Below are 5958 nucleotides of genomic sequence, written 5' to 3'. Positions count from 1 at the left end.
GAAGACAGAGAGGGAGAGAAGCTGGCAGCAACACAGGAAGACAGAGAGGGAGAGAAGCTGGCAGCAACACAGGAAGACAGAGAGGGAGAGAAGCTGGCAGCAACACAGGAAGACAGAGAGGGAGAGAAGCTGGCAGCAACACAGGAAAACAGAGAGGAAGAGAAGCTGGCAGCAACACAGGAAGACAGAGAGGGAGAGAAGCTGGCAGCAACACAGGAAGACAGAGAGGGAGAGAAGCTGGCAGCAACACAGGAAGACAGAGAGGGAGAGAAGCTGGCAGCAACACAGGAAGACAGAGAGGGAGAGAAGCTGGCAGCAACACAGGAAGACAGAGAGGGAGAGAAGCTGGCAGCAACACAGGAAGACAGAGAGGGAGAGAAGCTGGCAGCAACACAGGAAGACAGAGAGGAAGAGAAGCTGGCAGCAACACAGGAAGACAGAGAGGGAGAGAAGCTGGCAGCAACACAGGAAGACAGAGAGGGAGAGAAGCTGGCAGCAACACAGGAAGAAAGAGAGGGGGAGAAGCTGGCAGCAACACAGGAAGAAAGAGAGGGGGAGAAGCTGGCAGCAACACAGGAAGACAGAGAGGGGGAGAAGCTGGCAGCAACACAGGAAGACAGAGAGGAAGAGAAGCTGGCAGCAACACAGGAAGACAGAGAGGCAGAGAAGCTGGCAGCAACACAGGAAGACAGAGAGGGAGAGAAGCTGGCAGCAACACAGGAAGACAGAGAGAGGGAGAAGCTGGCAGCAACACAGGAAGACAGAGAGGGAGAGAAGCTGGCAGCAACACAGGAAGACAGAGAGGGAGAGAAGCTGGCAACAACACAGGAAGACAGAGAGGGGGAGAAGCTGGCAGCAACACAGGAAGACAGAGAGGGAGAGAAGCTGGCAGCGACACAGGAAGACAGAGAGGGAGAGAAGCTGGCAGCGACACAGGAAGACAGAGAAGAAGAGAAGCTGGCAGCAACACAGGAAGACAGAGAGGGAGAGAAGCTGGCAGCAACACAGGGAGAGAGGTACAGGGAGGGAGAAAGAGGAGAAGGCTGTAGTTTCTTAGAAAAAAGGGTTCCAAAAGGGTTCTTTGGGTGTTCCCATAGGAGAACCCATTTTGTTTCCAGGTAGAACTACACTATATATACAAAAGTATGTGGACACCCATTCAAATTAGTGGATTCAGCTATTTCAGCCACACCAGTTGCTGACAGGTGTGTAAAGCCATGCACTCTCCATAGACAAGGATTGGCAGTAGAATAGCTTTACTGACAAGCTGAGTGACTTTCAATGTGGCACCGTCATAGGATGCCACCTTTCCAACAAGTTAGTTCGTCACCTGCACACATTTCATTCCCTGTGCTGTTATTAAGTGCTGTTATTGTGAAGCTGTAACATCTAGGAGCAACAACGGCCACACAAGCTCACAGAACAGGACCAGTGAGTGCTGAAGCGCATGGTTCCAAACTGCCTCTGGACGCAACTGTTCGTCGGGAGCTTCATGAAATGGTTCCATGGCCGAGCAGCCGCACAAGATCAGCATGGCCAAGCGGCCGGCTGCGACAGAGCCTGGGGCGCGAACCCAAAGTCTCTGGTGGCACAGCTAGCATTGCGATGCAGTGCCTAGACCACTGCGCCACCGGAGGCCCACTCAACTGAGATCTTTTATAGAAAAGATACACCCTCTCAACTTACATGATGAACCACAGATCTTAGAAAACTTCACAAAGGGCCTTTTACTTGAGAAAGGGTATCCCAAATCCAGATAGCACAGGCTATAATTTATCGTTCAGTTTGGTCTCTAAGACGAGGTTCTAATCTCGTTCCTGGTACTTCATAGTACAAAAGCATTACCTCATCCAATCAATTGTCAACAATGATATTCTCCCATCTCAAGTAAACCCCTCTTCTCCCCACTCCTGGACAAGCTCACTGAGGGGAGTGAGCCTCTAGGTCATATACTATCTCAAGATAATTGCAACATCAGAGGGGACATACAATGGTTCCAGACACTGCCATACTCCTCCCCCAATGGGAAAAGGAGGGAGTGACTGGAGTACAGACATAGTGGAGACAACTAACTGTTCCCCATTAATCACCATCCCTTCATGATTTAAACAGATACATTCACATATGAAGACAATGTTCCATCTGATTTCTCCCTTTCTGGATATTCTGCATATTACCAGACATGTAAAAGACAAGCCTGACCTTCCCCTCTCTATAAGTGGCTTTTCCCTAGCTGAGAAGGGAAAAGTGCAAACTGCCAACAGTATAGTCCAAAAGGAGACATTCTAATGACAAGTATCTCACCTAAGCATATTATGTAAATAAAACATCTTATCTATGTTACCCAACGAGAATTCGAGCCCAGAGTTCAGTATAGTACACAGTACAGCACACTAGAGCTGACTACACTATCATGTACTGTACTATACTCTACTGCACTATACTGAACTCTGCTGTACTGTACTGAACTATACTCTACTATACTCTACTTTACTAGTACCCCAACTAGGGGGTACTAGGAAGTTCATAAAATAGTTTGCAAGTGCAATTACTCAACCATATTTTAAGAATGAATGATTTTCTTACGATCTCCTCAAATATCTTCTTATGAATCTTCTTAAGATGTTTGTTGCTAGCCAACCGATTTATCTAGTTATCTAGCTAGCAATGGCAACCATGTTAGCATATTTCCTACTGAGAATACTGTTCTAAAACATGTTATTGGGATTAAAATAATCTATACTGAAACTTTCATATGAAGTTTGAGTGAATTAATTAAACATGTTCAATTTCTTTCATGGGCTTATTCTCTCACTGCCCAGAGTTTAAGACAAGGGTTTAGCGATCTTGGAATTAAAACAAATCCAATAACTTTATTTTCAAGAATCTAATTTCTTCTTAAATGTTTGCTAAAGGAGAAACATAAGAAATTGCACAAGAACATTTCCAATAACCTTTTTGAGGATACATCACCATGAAGAGAATGGCATTCATATCCATAATTATTACTCTTGTTATTATACTGTATATTGTGATGTCACTTTACCCTGCCTTTATTTAAATACAGTAAATGTATCTACATCTAATACCTCATACCACTGCACATTGATCTGGTACTGGTACTCCCTGTAAATAACTTCATTCTTGTGTATTTTACTCCCCTTGGGAGTAAAACATGTTTATTCTTTACTCTGCATTGTTGGGTAGGGCTCATAAGCAAGCATTTTAAGGCAAGGTCTATATCTGTTGTATTCGGTGCATGTGACAAATATAATTTGATTTGGTTTATTCATTTCTGTGGAGTTCAGATCAGGGACTCAAGACAAAATTCTGTTACTGCAATTCTGTTACTATGTGTACATCCACTTCACTAACTGTTGTTTACATTTACATTTACATTTAACCCAAATAGACGTTTTCAAAGTCAAGGTGCCATGTCATAGCTGACACCCCATTTTATCTGCAGACATCTTTGAATCTTAATTCGAAGATGGTCACACGATTTCCCTAAATTCTCAATTCTAATTCAGTTCTTCCAGTAAATGTGTTTTTGTAAAATGTTCAGTGTAAATTGTTAAAAGTGGTCCTTATGCATATAGTTTTATTTGTTTGGCACACATTTTAAGTGACAAAATCGGAGCCCGTTACATTGGAATTGCCCATTCCCAATACACTACCCATCTCACTCTCTTTACACCCACCTTTCTCCCTGTCTTTCTCCTCGTCTCACTTTGTCTCTATCCCTCTCTCTCTCTCCTTCCCCTATTTCTCCTAGTCTGCAGTTTCCATTGAGAAGGGGAGCAGTATTGAACACTGCTCTGATGAAGGTTGGCACAGCCACACAGTATAACTTCTAAATACCGTGGTCTAAGGCACTGCATCGCAGTGCTAGCTGTGCCATTAGAGATCCTGGTTCGAGTCAGGCTCTGTCGCAGCCGGCCGTGACCGGAAGACCCATGGGGTGGCCCAGCGTCGTCCGGGTTAGGGGAGGGTTTGTTATGCAGGGATGTTCTTGTCCCATCGCGTCTAGCACTCCTGTGGCGGTTCGGGACGCAATACACACTGACACGGTCGCCAGGTGTATGGTGTTACCTCTGACACATTGGTGCGGCTGGCTTCCGGGTTAAGCGGGCATTGTGTCAAAGCAGAGCGGCTGCTGGGTTGTGTTTCAGAGGACGCATGACTCTCGACCTTCATCTCTCCGTACAGGAGTTGCAGCCTTTGGGACAAGATTGTAACTACCAATTGGATACCACGAAAAAGGGGTCAAAACAAATAAATGAAAAATAACTCCTAATTACAGTAAGGAAGTGACACTGAACGTAAGCAGTATACTGTACCATAGCTTCTACTTTAGAATCTCATTATACACTCCAATACACCTGCTAGAGACTCAGTTTGTTAATATATAACTCAACCAGTATCACAAAACACATGCATATATACAGTAGTTATATCATGAACAAGCACCAAACAACAACTGGATTGTCCATGACCAAACCCCCAGTAGGCTTGTGTCCAGGGGTAGAAATCAAATCAAATCAAATTGTATTTGTCACATACACATGGTTAGCAGATGTTAATGCGAGTGTAGCGAAATGCTTGTGCTTCTAGTTCCGACAATGCAGTAATAACCAACGAGTAATATAACTAACAATTCCAAAACTACTGTCTTATACACACAAGTGTAGGGGGATAAAGAATATGTACATAAAGATATATGAATGAGTGATGGTAATAGAGCGGCATAGACAAGATACAGTAGATGTATCGAGTACAGTATATACATATGAGATGAGTATGTAAACAAAGTGGCATAGTTAAAGTGGCTAGTGATAAATGTTACATAAAGATGCAGTAGATGATATAGAGTACAGTATATATGTATACATATGAGATGAATAATGTAGGGTATGTAAACATTATATTAGGTGGCATTGGTTAAAGTGGCTAGTGATATATTTTATAATTTCCCATCAATTCCCATTATTAAAGTGGCTGGAGTTAGTCAGTGTGTTGGCAGCAGCCACTCAATGTTAGTGGTGGCTGTTTAACAGTCTGATGGCCTTGAGATATAAGCTGTTTTCAGTCACTCGTCCCAGCTTTGATGCACCTGTACTGACCTCGCCTTCTGGATGATAACGGGGTGAACAGGCAGTGGCTCGGGTGGTTGTTGTCCTTGATGATCTTTATGGCCTTCCTGTAACATCGGGTGGTGTAGGTGTCCTGAGGGCAGGTAGTTTGCCCCAGTGATGCGCCAGGTGACCTCACTACCCTCTGGAGAGACTTATGGTTGTGGGCGGAGCAGTTGCCGTACTCAGGCGGTGATACAGCTCTCGATTGTGCATCTGTAGAAGTTTGTGAGTGCTTTTGGTGACAAGCCATATTTCTTCAGCCTCCTGAGGTTGAAGAGGCGCTGCTGCGCCTTCATCACGATGCTGTCTGTGTGGGTGGACCAATTCAGTTTGTTCTATGATGTGTATGCCGAGAAACTTAAAACTTGCTACCCTCTCCACTACTGTTCCATCGATGTGGATAGGGGGTGTTCCCTCTGCTGTTTCCTGAAGTCCACAATCATCTCCTTAGTTTTGTTGACGTTGAGTGTGAGGTTATTTTCCTGACACCACACTCCGAGGGCCCTCACCTCCTCCCTGTAACCGTCTCGTCGTTGTTGATAATCAAGCCTACCACTGTTGTGTCGTCCGCAAACTTGATGATTGAGTTGGAGGCGTGTGTGCCACGCAGTCGTGGGTGAACAGGGAGTACAGGAGAGGGCTCAGAGCGCACCCTTGTGGGGCCCCAGTGTTGAGGATCAGCGGGGTGGAGATGTTGTTGCCTACCCTCACCACCTGGGGGGCGGCCCGTCAGGAAGTCCAGTACCCAGTTGCACAGGGCGAGTCGAGACCCAGGGTCTCGAGAGCTTGATGGCGAGCTTGGAGGGTACTATGGTGTTAAATG

The sequence above is a fragment of the Oncorhynchus gorbuscha genome, linkage group LG15 (assembly GCF_021184085.1).
Source record: "Oncorhynchus gorbuscha isolate QuinsamMale2020 ecotype Even-year linkage group LG15, OgorEven_v1.0, whole genome shotgun sequence".
NCBI lineage: Eukaryota > Metazoa > Chordata > Actinopteri > Salmoniformes > Salmonidae > Oncorhynchus > Oncorhynchus gorbuscha.
The sequence above is the reverse complement of the archived record's forward strand: the minus strand, read 5'-3'. Positions refer to the sequence as shown.